The sequence below is a fragment of the Pistacia vera genome, unplaced genomic scaffold, assembly GCF_008641045.1.
Source record: "Pistacia vera cultivar Batoury unplaced genomic scaffold, PisVer_v2 Contig100, whole genome shotgun sequence".
Lineage (NCBI taxonomy): Eukaryota > Viridiplantae > Streptophyta > Magnoliopsida > Sapindales > Anacardiaceae > Pistacia > Pistacia vera.
Window position 1 is genome coordinate 1,792,967 of NW_022195028.1, and position 15,856 is coordinate 1,808,822.

The following is a 15,856-nucleotide window of genomic DNA, read 5'->3' on the forward strand; positions in this document are numbered from 1 at the left end:
TAACTGCTGTGCATAAGAGTATTTAATAAATCCCTAAATAATAACTTTGAAGGATAAAGAATATACTTCTAATATGAAATCAATCTACTCATTGCAACAAAATATTAGGATTCTTACTAAAGATGTTGACACAAACATTTTTTACAAACACATGTAGTTGAATGCTGGACCATAACATATTATGTTAATCTTGGAACTCATTGTGATGCTAATAGGTCAAAACAGGTTACTTAGGAGCAATCTTTTAGCTTTTAGTTGAGCAAAGATCCTCTCAAGCTTACTAACCCGTTCTTCAAATTGCAATTCCAATATCTCGATTGCATTTTTAATATTAACTAGATTTCTTTCCCCAAAATTTCCACAAATTTTGAATATTGTACATGCAAAAAATCTACGGTTACGGAAATATGGTATGATCTCGTGAGGTTGAGGCCACTAAAAATCCGCTGGACCTGCACACAAGAAGAGACAAGCGTGAAGCTCATGAAAAACACCGAGGTGGTGTTTGCTATAGGCACTCCGACGCTCAAGTCAACAAGGTTGAAGGAGGCAATGTAATAGGAGTTAAGGGAAAGAAGGATTACCAGGAGATTTTTCAGAGACCATGTAACGCCCACATCAAGGTACGTAGCTTTATTCATGCCCTAATACCCTTAGTTGAATTTTGTTAAAGTTATCTTGAACAAGTGTGAAGAATAGTCTTTAAAAGGTTATTAGGGGTAAAATGGTCATTTCACTCATATTTAGATGAAAGAGTGGGGAGTGAAAAGAAATAGAATAACATGGAGAAGGATAATAAAAATGAGGGCATCTTGTAATTGACTAAGGGACATAGATGAAATTTTTAGAAAGTGCAAGGGTAAAATGGGAAACTAAATACATATATTATATATCTATATATATATATATATATATATAATAAGAGTTCAAGAGAAGAAACCCTAGGGAGAAGCCCTAGCCACTCTACCCCTCCATTCATGCCATTTCTCTACCCAAATTCTCTCAAATGTCTTCACTAAATTTCCAAGGAAATTAATAGGATTTTGACTAGATTTTGATAGATTTTCAATCCTAAGCGTCCACAGGTAAGATTCTAGCACCAAGAAGTGAGATTAAATTTTAAAGTTTTGAATTCTTATGGTTGTATATGCTTAGGGTTTAAGAGGAAAGGGAATTCTACCAAAGAGAGATTATAATGTTGGAGCTGCTTAAATTCAAGGTAAGTAAATCCAACTTTAGCTTTGATTGGATAAATACTTGTGTAGAGAAATTTATTTTATGTTCTATGTGTGTTTGGATGATGAGAATTATGGATTGAAACTGAGGTTGTTTGATATGTGAATCTCATGGCCATTAGAATTGATTCATTAGTATGGGATGAGAATTGATTCATTAATATGTGATGAGAATTGGTGTATTTGTATGTGTTGAGTTGATGGACTTTTGGATGAAAAATGAAAGTATGGATGTGGAAAGGTGGAGGATGAATTTTAGCTAGGTTGATTGTTGGCTTTAGGGAGTTCTTACTCCTATTTTGGTGGCTTGAGAAAGATGTGGAAGTGTAGCCAACTTATTATTTGCATGTACATATGAATTGTCTGATGAAAATCCTGAGAGAAAACATGTTACCATGGTTGCCCTGTCATATCCATGGCCTTCTAAGTGATTTTTGAGTATCTTACATATCGAATTGGGTTGAGACCTAAACAGAAAAGTTGTAGCCCTTTCTCTAAGCTTTAAAATGAGAACAAGCTCATAGCAATCCGATGTGTATAACTCGAGATATGCCTCCTTGAAAATGACCTATGCAGAATGACTACCTCAAAAGTGCTTCCAATTTATTAGTTTATTTTTAGTCTAATAATCTATGATTGATTTCAGGTATGGGAATATTGTTGGTAGAGAATACTAGTTCCCTAATGATATCTTTATATGCCATAATGCATTCTCACATTTGCATTTAGAAAGAATAGCAAAGAATGAGCATATTTCCATGCACATACACATGTATAAGAACATTAAAGAATAAAGAGAAAGAAAGAAAAGAAATAAATTGTAGAATCATCCTCTAAAGAATATAATTAAAGAAGTTCAAATCTGAAATTTTATTTAAAGAAATGTAAAAAAATAAAAGAAGAGAAGGTTGTTGCGATGGGGAACCCGTGAGTGACCAAGAAGAAGAATAGCCCACATGCACGCCGCCTTCAGTGAGTGGCCTCAGAATAAGAAAGAAGAATTTGTACAGTTCGTTAGAAGTACATGTGGATGAGGATTCTACCCAGCTGAGCATATCTACATGCATGCCGCCTTTAGTGAACGACCTCAGAATAAGAAAGAAGAATTTGTACAATTCGTTAGAAGTGCATGTAGATGAGGATTGTACCCACTCACACGGCCAGGGTTTCGAATCCATGCCTCGACCAAGTCCAATCCAAAGAAAGAATAGAAAAGAAAAGAAAAGAAAAGAAAGAATAGAATAGAAAAGAAAAGAAAGAATAGAAAAGAATAGAAAAAATAGAAAAGAAAAGAAAAGAAAGAAAAGACAGAAAGAATAGAAAAGACAGAAAGAATAGAAAAGACAGAAAAATAGAAAAGAAAGAAGAGAAATAGAAAAGAAAGAATAGAAACAGAAAAGTAAGAATAGAGACAGAAAAGAAAGAGGAGAAACAGAAAAGAAAGAAGAGAAACAGAAAAAGAAAGAAACGCAACAAAAAGAAAGAAAACAGAAAAATGGAAAAGAAAATGCAATGCATAGAAAAAGTTTATGCATTTGTGCGTATGCATCATGCCATTTCTACTATCCTGAGTTAGTTTCCCTATTTGTGCTTACATATCGATAAGTGAGAAACTTGAATCTTATAAAGGGCAGAGAAGAATTGAGAAGTTTGTTGTATGGAAATAAAATCTAAGATTTGAGTAACGGAGAAAGAATAGAAGTATTGTGGGTTTACTTACTGAGCAATTAGTGCTCACCCCTTTGATTTCACTATTTTTGTAGGTAGTAGATGAGATGTAGTCGGTGTTAGAGTAGATGCTCTAGAGCCAATCAATTATTGTAGAATTGACTGTTTGAAATAATGTTCATTAATCAATAATAAAAGGCATTTTATTTTATATCGCGTAAATCATTATTATTGCAATATGTATTGATATATGTCCTTAGAATGGTAGAACCGTGACGAGGGTATCAAGTGTTTCAAATCTTGATAGTGAGAACCTTATGCGCACATATGGTGGCCATTCGAGAAACGTCCATAGCTCTAGTTATTCTGAAGTAAGGCATAGATAATATGGTAAGGCTATCATAGTGTTAACGACCCCGTCAAAGACAATGACTGATCTCACTTGTCAAGGTTGTTTGGTGACAACCTGGTGGAACACATGGGCGCTTGCTTTAGGCGGATATACCGCAGCAGTTCACTAGACTGACCCACCAGAGGATTCCATATGGATGGTAACCCCAGTGTCTATGGAATAAATCCTCTAACGAATGGTGGTACATGTGATCCTTAGACTTGAGTCACCCAAGCGCCTTGTGCACCGATTTGTATAACTGCTTCATATTACTATATTCATAAAAAATACGTATAATAATACGAGTACATTATAAAAATAGTTGGGCCCAAATTTTTCTTTTATTTAATATACAATCTTTTACAAAAGTCATATCCTTTAAAAGTTCAAAAAAGTGTGGTGGATAGTGTAACTACTCCTCCCCGCTCGCCGACATCCATCGGACCGCGTCCTCATCTAGCCTACAAAAACATAGAAAAATAACGGGGTGAGCAAAATAATGCTCAGTAAGTAAATCCTCTACTCGTCTATCCCGTAACTCTTTCTCTTAATTCTTTCCTTACTCTCTTCTCTTCTCATTTCTGTTTCTTTTTCTCATACTCTTTTCCATATACTCTCTATGTGATGTCACGGCCTCATCTTACTGGAAGCACCTGGGGACTCAACCCATCTTCTTGACTCTACTCATTTTCCTCTTTCGTGTTCTTCTATTCTCTGTTTCCCATTCTACTCATGGGAATGTCACACCTCATCTTACCGGAGGCACGCTGGGAACTCTCCCGCTCTACGTGACTTTTACTCTTTCTTGCTACCGATTGGATTCATTTGCATGGATTCAACCTGGCCATGATTGTACATTCTTTCTCTCTACTCTCTAATGTCACATCCCCTTCTTACCGGAGGCACGGTTGGAACCTCGTTCCACTCTTCGTGACAGTCATGACCTCATCTGACTGGAGGCATGGCTGGGGATCACAAAGCACCCATTCTCGTGACTTTACTCATCATTCACGGGTTCCCCATCGCACACCTACCTATTATCTTCTTTAGCTCTTAGAGTAGTTTAAACACAAAGGTCTCTACTCTTTCTCAAGCTACTTCTTAATGTACAATTAATGCATATGGATGGTTCACCTCATTAATGCACTTAGGAAATGCCACTATGCAATGCTGCAAAGTAGGTTCATAGCTCATTCTCATACTTTCTTAGGCATTTCATCAAATAACTCATGTGCACACAAAAACTCTTTTCTAACTACAATTCTCTTTCTCTTTGTACCATCCAAAATGGAAGAAATTCCCTCTTATAGACATAACTCCTATCATAGAAAACACTTCCAAATATTTACTCAATCTCCTCCAAATTCATCTCAACTCATCACACATCCACTTCCCTAAGGGACATATCCAACACCACAACATAAATACTCATCTCAACCAATTTCTCACACACAAACATATATCTCTACTCAATTTCTCAACAAGCATCATTTATACATGCATAAAGAATCTCTACTCAAGGATTTCTTAAACTTTAGCTTGAGTTGGATTTACTTACCTTGTGATGGTGTGATTCCACTGGCACTTCTCTTTTCCTTTGGTAGATTTCTTTTCTCTACACTTTTAAAACATAACACAATAAACCTTAACACCTTTAGTAGCTAAATTTCATATCTATAATAAAGGTCCTTACTTAGGATGCCTTAGATCATTCTCTACCCACAACCACTCAAAACCCTTTAGAATCCTTGAAGGGGATAGAAAGTTGAGAGAAAAGATGAATGAGTAGGGCGGTGGAAAAAAGAATGAAGAGGTTTCTAAGACTTAACCCTTATTTACTCATATTTTCTCCACTCTTTCCCATTTTACCCTTACTCTTTCTTAGGATCCACCTTTGCCCTTTTAATTCTTCGCAATCACGCCCATTTAAACTATTCTCCATGCAATTTCCTTGCATTTCACTCCCCACTTTTCCTGCTAATTAGGGGTAGAATGGTCATTATGCCTTAAAGAAAGAATTCTCTAAAAACTTATTAAATTTTTCAACTAACCCGTCGCCACGGTGAAGAACTTCCCGTCACCCCGGCGAAATTACAGAAACAACTCACAACTCTCAAGCCAACGTCGCCTTGGCAAAGACTATTCTTCTCCCGATGAAGACTGAATTTCAAAAATTCACCAAGTCTTAACCAAATCAGGGCAAACACTAACCAAATCAACTCATCAATCCAACTAAGGGCCAACCAATGGAAAATAACACATGCAAGCCAAATGAGAACAAATTAATAAACATTCAGCATACAACACAATTAAACTACGTACTCAAGTGGGGCGTTACAGATTGGTGCAGTTTGACATTAGCTTAACGCATTTCTATTCAGAGCTGTCATACGTGGTGATTGGCTACATCAAAGAGTGTATCAAGACTATGGTGATTGACAGAGATTCATCACTCCTAGGTACGAGAGAAGTTATCTCACGGCGCAATTCAGTATATAGCAATGACACTAAACTGTGGCCACAGTGGGATTGAGTTGTTGCTAATCCGGATTATAATACGTCATTGGTCCAGAAACTGATACATATATCGAGAGTACCGAAGGTTGGCACTATTTCTATGCCTTCGTCTTGTCGAGATAACTTATGATAAAAGGATGAATGTACGGTAACCATTCGTTGACAGGTAGCTACTTTGTTGAATCGAATCTATCGGGTGCCATGATGCCTTGCTGGGGCCAATCTTGTCTGTGTATTAGTGAGACGATTAATTGGTGTTAATCGCGATACTATACACTACGGTATGATGAGGAGCCTATGGGTCACACACATAGAAGATAATTTAAACTCAGGAAGAAGAAGGGCGTTTTCATCTTTTTAGGCAAAGTTACTTTGGTAATTTCACATTGCAATTAAATTTACTAAGCACAGCCTTTATTTAATTTATTAGAAATTAAATAAGTGAATTACTTTTAAAATGTGTTTGCATATATTAATTAAATCATCATTATTGTTAAATGTTAATATATATAGATTAATATATATTAATTGATTTTAATTGAGATAATGATGAAATAAATAAATATCTAATTGGGAGTGTTTGGTAACATGGGGTGTTTGGTTGGAGCCCAACCCATCCATGTGGGAATAGGGCATTAAAATAACACTATAAAGAAAAGGTTTTAGTTGGAAAATAGAGAGACTTTTCATTCATTCATTCTTTCATTGAAAAGGAGAATACACAGCCCCAAAACACTCTCACTCTCACTCTAGTTTTCTTTTGCAAAGAATCAAAGTTCTTCTTAATTTTTCTTCTTGTTTCTTAAGGCTAGGAGGATCTAGCAAATCCCTCCTATTTCCTTGCGATTGTCTTCGTGTGGACTTCGTCGGTTCTATCTTACACTTGGGTCGTAGCAAATACGTTCAAGACAACTTGGAGGAGCCTCCAAACGTGCGTATGTTTCTTGGACCTTGAACTCATTTTTGCAGATTTGATTATTTTGTATAAGTTGGATTTTTGTACCCGATCTTGGTTCTAAGGAACGATCCATGTAGTTTATGCTTTTGTTTTCTGCTGGCGTAACTGGTTCATTCACTAACAGTGGTATCAGAGCCTCGGGTATCAAATTTTACAGTTATTGGATGAACTATACATGTATTGGTTGATAACATGTTTATTTTTGAAAAATATGCAAAATCTGCAAAATCTTTTATGGATGAATGTTCAATGATAATGGTTTAATAATGTGTTGGTGTGTTATATTGGTTGGTTGTATCCTGGTCGAATGTTTGCGCATTCGATTTGATTTGGATTCGTGTTCTACACGAAACTGCAAAAACGCGAACTATGCAATTTGGGGATTTCCAGTTTTGCCCCAGCAAAGTACATTTTGGAAATATTCACCGCGGCAAGTCTGTAGCTTTCCCAATCGTGCAGTTTTTATAACCTATAGCCATAATCATTTGGCACATATAAGAGGGTAATTAATTAATAAACCCACCCAATTCAAAAATTGATTGTTTTGAAATGTATGCATGTACTTGTTTGTATATTGCATGGTGCTGTACATGAGCCTTAGAGCTATGGTGAATGTTTTAAATTACTTTTATAATTTATTAAATAGGGCCTGCTGTCCTGCCTTTCTCCTCTTCTTATGTACATTCTCTCTCATCTCATTCCCCTCGAAGTAAATCGGGTTTCTAAATTTGTTGATGTAAAATTAGTTTAAGATTAATTTTATTGTAAATTTAGAATGATTTTTTTTGTAATGTACTTAAGACGGAACAAAGGACTAGGCCACCATACTTGAAGACTCAAGTATTTATTATAGGACCCCTAGTGACCCACTGATTTCTCTAGGCTCGAGGAAATCGTTTTTAGTTGGGCCATGTACCGGCATGTTAATATTTTGTTTAGAATGCATGCTAAGTTGAATGTTGAAGAACATGGCAAACAATGTCATTCTAACAAAGATATAATCTGGTAAGCATTAAATAAAAACCCCAATTAAAGTATATTAAGTCACGTAAGCCTTCCATCACCATGATTTTAATTAAACCACTGTTCGTCGAAACCTTGTTGGCCAAAGCAAGCGGTACACTTCTACCAGTAGGAGGTTAAAATGCATTGGAGTTTTCCTTAATGGTGATGGGTCGACTTAAAATGACGGTTTTGCTTGTTCGCCAAAGCGAAGGTTGATAAACACGTCATAGGCATAGTAGAGCAGTACACATATTGTGTGTACATGGTGACATGTAGTGTCCATTCTACTGATACTGAGAATCACACTTGAGGACAATGGTTGGAGCCATTGGATTGTGTGATTGGCTTGTTGGCTTTTTCACATTTGAGGTTGATAGTAGGAGCTATCAACTAGTGTGGATTTAGTTTGTTGGCCTACCTAATCAACTCATTTTGGCTTGTTCGTCAAAGCGAAGGTTTGAAATGGGGCGGATAGGATGTCAATCCACTAGGAAAGTCAACGGGCTTTCCCAAGTTAATAATGAGGGCTATTGACTTGAGTAAAATAGTGGGAGCATCGTTTAATAAAAGACCATATTAAATAGTAATGAACTTTATAATGACTTTATTTTTCTGCAATTGTAGATTCACCAAAATGAGCATTATGATCCTTTGACCGATAATCTAGAAATAAAATAGTTTGGATGGATCCAATTTCTCAGACTGGTATCGTAATCTTTGGATTATACTCAAGTCAGAAAAGAAATTGTATATCCTTGAAAAGTCATACATGGTTGAGCTTGATCTTGATGCCACTCAGGAAGTTCAGGATCCTTATCAAAAGTTCCTTGATGATGTTGATAGCGTAACATCGATGACACCTATGCTGCAAAAGAAGTATGAGAATATGGATGCTTCTTCCGTTATTCTACACCTCAAGGAGCTTTTTGAAACAAATGCTCAGCATGAGAGGTATAAGGTGTCAAAAGCACTGTTTGGGAGTCATCTGACTGAGGGTGCCCAAGTTATCGAGCACATAGAGAGGCTTGAGACTTTGGGATGTGGCTTGGATATAGAATTACAAATGGATTTAATTATGCAATCCTTGCCTGACTCTTATGCTCCGTTCACAATGAATTTCAATATGAACACGATGGAGAACACTCTGTCAGAACTTTTTAACATGCTGAGGACTGCAGAGCAGGACTTGAAAAAGTCCAAGCCTGTTTTACTGGTTACTACCAGTAAAGCGAAGGGCAATGGCAAGGGTAAGGCCAAGGCCAAACCCAAACCCAAGCCTAAGCCCAAAGGACAGGTTGCTCTTGGGCCTGAGAGTGGCATAGGGAAGGGCAAGGTAGTCTGCTTCTTTTGTGGCAAGCCTGGCCACTGGAGGAAACACTGCAAGGCTTTCCTCGCAAGCAAGAAGAAGTCAAAGGCTACGACTTCAGGTATTTTTATGATTGAGATTAATTTCTCTCCCTCAACATCTTGGGTCATTGACATAGGATGTGGTACTCACATTTGTACTAATGTGCATGGACTAAGGCCCATACATACTCATCTCAACTCAATTTCTCAAACACACAAACATATATCTCACTCAATTTCAAAAGCACATTTATACATGCATTAAGAAATCTTACTCAAGGATTCTTAAACTTAGCTTGAGTTGGATTTACTTACCTTGTGATGGTGTGATTCCACTGGCACTTCTTTTCCTTTGGTAGATGTCTTTTCTTACACTTTTAAACAATAACACAATAAGACCTTAACACCTTTATAGCTAAATTTCATATCTAAATAAAGGTCCTTACCTTAGGATGCCTTAGATCATTCTTACCCACAAACCACTCAAAGCCCTTTAGAATCCTTGAAGGAGGATAGAAAGTTGAGAGAAAAGGATGAATGAGTATGGCGGTGGAAGAAGAAGAATGAAAGGGTTTCTAAGACTTAACTTATTTACTCATATTTTCCACTCTTTCCCATTTTACCCTTAATCTTTTAGGAATTCCACCTTTGCCCTTTTAATTCTTCGCAAATGCACGCCCATTTAAACATTCTCATGCAATTTCCTTGCATTTCACTCCCCACTTTTCTGTAATAGGGGTAGAATGGTCATTATGCCTTAAAGAAAGAATTCTCTAAAAACTATTAAATTTTTCAACTAACCGTCGCCACGGTGAAGAAATCCCGTCACCCCGGCGGAAAACTTACAGAAAAACTCCACACTCTCAGCCAACGTCGCCTTGGCAAAGACTATTCTTCTCCCGTGAGACTGAATTTCAAAAATTTACCAAGTCTTACAAAACAGGGCAAAAACTTAACCAAATAACTCATCAATCAAATAAGGGCCAACCAATGGAAAATAACAACTGCAAGCTCAAATGAGAACAAATTAATAAACATTCAAGCATACAACACACATTAAACACGTACCTCAAGTGGGGCGTTACAGATGGTGCAGTTTGACATTAGCTTAACGCAGTTCTATTCAGAGCTGTCAATACGGTGGTGATGGCTACATCAAAGAGTGTATCAAGACTATGGTGGATTGACAGAGGAACATCACTCCTAGGTACGAGAGAAGGTATCTACGGGCAATTCAGTATAATGACATGACACTAAAACTGTGGCCACAGTGGGATTGAGTTGTTGCTCTATCCGGATTATAATACAGGTCATTGGTCCAGAAACTGATACATAATATCGAGGTAACAGAACCGAAGTTGGCACTATTCTATGCCTTCGTCTTGTCGAGATAACTTATGATGAAAGGATTGAAATGTACGGTAACCATATCGTTGACAGGTAGTACTTTGTTGAATCCGAATCTATCGGGTGGCCATGATGCCTTGCTAGGGGCCAATCTTGGTCTGTGTATAGTGAGACGATTAATGGTGTTACGCGGTACTATACACTACCGGTATGATGAGGAGCCTAGGGGTCACACACTAGAAGATAATTTAAGACTCAGGAAGGCAAGAAGGGCGTTTTATCTTTTTAGGCAAAAGGGTACTTGGATTTCACAGTGCAATAAATTTACTAAGGTCACAGCCTTTATTTAATTTATTGAAAAATTAAATAAGTGAAATACTTTAAAAGTGTGTTTGCATATTTTAATTAAATCATCATTATTGGTTAAAGTTAATATAAAGATTAAATAATTTAATTGATTTTAATTGAAGATAAGATGAAATAAAATAAATATCAATTGGAGTGTTTGGTAACATGGGGGTGTTGGGTTGGAGCCCAAGCCCATTCCATGTGGGAATAGGGCATAAAAAACAACATATAAAAGAAAAGGTTTTAGTTGGAAAATTAGAAGACTTTCATTCATTCATTCTTTATTGAAAAGGAGAATAAACAGCAAAAACACTCTCACTTCACTTAGTCTTTTGCAAAGAATCAAAGTCTTCTTTAATTTTTTTGTTCTTGTTTTAGGCTAAGGAGGATCTAGCAAATCCCTCCTTAGTTCCTTGCGTTGTCTTCGTGGGGACTTCGTCGGTTCTATTTACACTTGGGTCAGTAGCAAAATACGTTCAGAGACAACTTGGAGGGCCTCCAACGTCGTATGTTTCTTGGACCTTGAACTCATTTTCTGCAGATTTGATTATTTTGTAAAAGTTGTGATTTTTGTACCCGGATCTTGGTTCTAAGGAACGATCCATGTAGTTATGCTTTTGTTTTTTGCTGCGTAACTGGTTCACACTAACCGTGGTATCAGAGCCTGGGTATCAAAATTTACAGTTTATTGGATGAACTATAACAGTATTGGTTGATAACATGTTATTTTTGAAAAATAGCAAAATCGCAAAATCTTTTTATGGATGAATGATTCAAATGAAAATTGGTTTAATAATGTGTGGTGAATGTTATATTGTGTTGGTTGATATCTGGTCGAATGTTTGCGCATTCGATTTGATTTGGATTCGTGTTACTACCGAAAACTGCAAAAACGCGAACTATGCAAATGTGGGATTTCCAGATTTTGCCACAGCAAAGTACATTTTGGAAATATTCACCGCGGGAAGTCTGTAGCTTTCCCAATCTGCAGTTTTAATAAACCTATAGCCAATAATCATTTTGCACATATAAGAGGGTAATTAATAATAAAACCACCCAATTCAAAAATTGATTGTCTTTGAAATGTATGCTATGGACTTGTTTGTATATGCATGGTGCTTGGTACATGAGCCTTAGAGCTATGGTGAATGTTTTAAATTACTTTTATAATTTATTAAATAGGTGCTGTCCTGCCTTTCTCCTCTCTTAATGTACATTCTTTCTCATCTCATTCCCTCGAATGTAAATCGAGGTTTCTAAATTTGTTGATGTAAAATTAGTTTAAGATTAATTTTATTGTAAATTTAGAATGATGTTTTTGTAATGCTTCTAAGAGGAACAAAGGACTAGGCACCATACTGAAGACTCAAGATATTTATTAAGGACCCTAGGGACCCACTGATTTCTTAGGCTCGAGGAAACGGTTTAGTTGGGCCATGTACCGGCATGTTTAATATTTTGTTTAGAATGCATGCAGGTTGAATGTTGAAGAACATGGCAAACAAGTCATTCTAAAAAGATAATAACTGGTAAGACATTAATAAAACCCCAATTAAAGTATTAAGTCACGTAAGTTCCATCACATGATTTTAATAAACACTGTTCGTCGAAACCTTGTTGGCCAAAGCAAAGGGTACAGGCCCAAATTTTTCTTTTATTTAATATACAAATCTTTTACAAAAGTCAGTATCCTTTACAAAAGTTCAAAAAAGTGTGGTGGATAGTGTAACTACTCCTCCCCGCTCGCCGACATCCATCGGACCGCGTCCTCATCTAGAGCCTACAAAAACATAGAAAAATAACGGGGTGAGCAAAATAATGCTCAGTAAGTAAATCCTCTACTCGTCTATCCCCGTAACTCTTTCTCTTAATTCTTTCCTTACTCTCTTCTCTTCTCATTTCTGTTTCTGTTTCTCATACTCTTTTCCATATACTCTCTAGTGTATGTCACGGCCTCATCTTACTGGAAGCACGGCTGGGGACTCAACCCATTCTTCGTGACTCTACTCATTTTCTCTTTCTGTTCTTTCTATTTCTCTGTTTTCCCATTCTACTCATGGGAATGTCACGACCTCATCTTACCGGAGGCACGGCTGGGAACTCTCCCGCTCTACGTGACTTTTACTCATTTCTGTACCGATTGGATTCAGTTATGCATGGATTCGAAACCTTTGGCCATGTGAGTGTACATTCTTTCTCTCTATCTCTCGAATGTCACATCCCCTTCTTACCGGAGGCACGGTTGGAACCTCGTGTTCCACTCTTCGTGACAGTCATGACCTCATCTGACTGGAGGCATGGCTGGGGATCACAAAGCACCCATTCTCGTGACTTTACTCATCATTCACGGGTTCCCCATCGCACAACCTACTCTATTATCTTCTTTAGCTCTTAGAGTAGTTTAAACACAAAGGTCTCTACTCTTTCTCAAGCTACTTCTTAATGTACAATTAATGCATATGGATGGTTCAACTCATTAATGCACTTAGGAAATGCCACTATGCAATGCTGCAAGAATTAAGGTTCATAGCTCATTCTCATACTTCTTTAGGCATTTCATCAAATAACTCATGTGCACACAAAAACTCTTTTCTAACTACAATTCTCTTTCTCTTTGTAACCATCCAAAATGGGAAGAAATTCCCTTCTATAGACATAACTCCTATCATAGAAGAACACTTCCAAATATTTACTCAATCTCCTCCAAATTCATCTCAACTCATCACACATTACCACTTCCCATTAAGGGAGCATATCCAACACCACAACATAAATACTCATCTCAACTCAATTTCTCAACACACAAACATATATCTCTACTCAATTTCTCAACAAGCATCATTTATACATGCATAAAGAAATCTCTACTCAAGGATTTCTTAAACTTTAGCTTGAGTTGGATTTACTTACCTTGTGATGGTGTGATTCCACTGGCACTTCTCTTTTTCCTTTGGTAGATGTCTTTTCTCTACACTTTTAAACAATAACACAATAAGACCTTAACACCTTTATAGCTAAATTTCATATCTATAATAGGTCCTTACCTTAGATGCCTTAGATCATTCTCTACCCACAAACCACTCAAAAGCCCTTTAGAATCCTTGAAGGAGTGGATAGAAAGTTGAGAGAAAAGGATAATGAGTAGGGCGGTGAAAAGAAGAATGAAAGGGTTTCTAAGACTTAACCCTTATTTACTCATATTTCTCCACTCTTTCCCATTTTACCCTTACTCTTTCTTAGAATTCCACCTTTGCCCTTTTAATTCTTCGCAAATGCACGCCCATTTAAACTATCTCCATGCAATTTCCTTGCATTTCACTCCCACTTTTCCTGCTAATTAGGGGGAATGGTCATTATGCCTTAAAGAAAGAATCTCTAAAAACTTATTAATTTTTCAACTAACCCGTCGCCACGGTGAAGACTTCCCGTCACCCCGGCGAAAACTTACAGAAACCTCACAACTCTCAACCAACGTCGCCTTGGCAAGACTATTCTTCTCCCCGATGAAGACTGAATTTCAAAAATTCACCAGTCTAACCAAATCAGGGCAAACACTTAACCAAATCAACTCATCAATCCACTAAGGGCCAACCAATGAAAAAACAACATGCAAGCTCAAATGAGAACAAATTAATAACTCAAGCAATACAACACATTAACTACGTACCTCAAGTGGGGCGTTACAGATTGTGCATTTGACATTAGCTTAACGCAGTTTCTATTCAGAGCTGTCAATACGGTTGGTGATTGGCTACATCAAGAGTGTATCAAGACTATGGTGGATTGACAGAGGATTCATCACTCCTAGGTACGAGAGAAGTTATCTCACGGCGCAATCAGTATATACATGACACTAAAACTGCCACAGTGGATTGAGTTGTTGCTCTATCCGGATTATATACAGGTCTTGGTCCGAAAACTGAAACATAATATCGAGAGTAACCGAAGGTTGGCACTATTCTATGCCTTCGTCTTGTCGAGATAACTTATGATGAAAGGATTGAACTGTGGTAACCATATCGTTGACAGGTAGCTACTTTGTTGAATCCGAATCTATCGGGTGGTCGCCATGATGCCTTGCTAGGGGCCAATCTTGGTCTGTGTATTAGTGAGACGATTAATTGGTGTTAACCGCGATACTATACACTACCGGTATGATGAGGAGCCTATGGGTCACACACAGAAAGATAATTTAAACTCAGGAAGGAAAAGGGCGTTTTTCATCTTTTTAGGCAAAGGTACTTTGGTATTTCACGTGCAATTAATTTACTAAGGTCACAGCCTTTTATTAATTTATTAGAAAATTAAATAAGTGAAATTACTTTAAAAATGTGTTGCTATATTTAATTAAATCATCATTATTGTTTGTTAATTATATAGATTAATATATTAATTGATTTTAATTGAAGATAATATGAAATAAAAAATATCTAATTGGGAGTGTTGGTAACATGGGGTGTTTGGGTTGGAGCCCAAGCCCATTCCATGTGGGATAGGGCATTAAATAACACTATAAAGAAAAGTTTTAGTTGAAAATTAGAGAACTTTTCATTCTCATTCTTTCATATGAAAGAGAATACACAGCCCCAAACACTCTCACTCCACTCTAGTTTTCTTTTGCAAAGAATCAAAGTTTCTTCTTTAATTTTTTCTTCTTGTTTCTTAAGGCTAAGGAGGATCTAGCAAATCCCTCCTTAGTTCCTTGCGATTGTCTTCGTGTGGACTTCGTCGGTTCGATCTTACACTTGGGTCAGTAGCAAAATGCATTCAGAGACAACTTGGAGGAGCCTCTAAATGTGTGTATGTTTCTTAAACCTTGAACTGATTTTTCTGCAGATTTGATTATTTTTGTATAAGCTGTGATTTTTGTACCTGGATCTTGGTTCTAAGGAACGATCCATGTAGTTTATGTTTTTTTTTATGCTGCATAACTGGGTCATTCATTAATAGTCGGATCGGACGTCAAGTAGCGAAGGAGAAAGGCAACACTATCTGATTGTATTTTGAGTTTATTTTTGTGACTATGGTCCTTGATGTAAA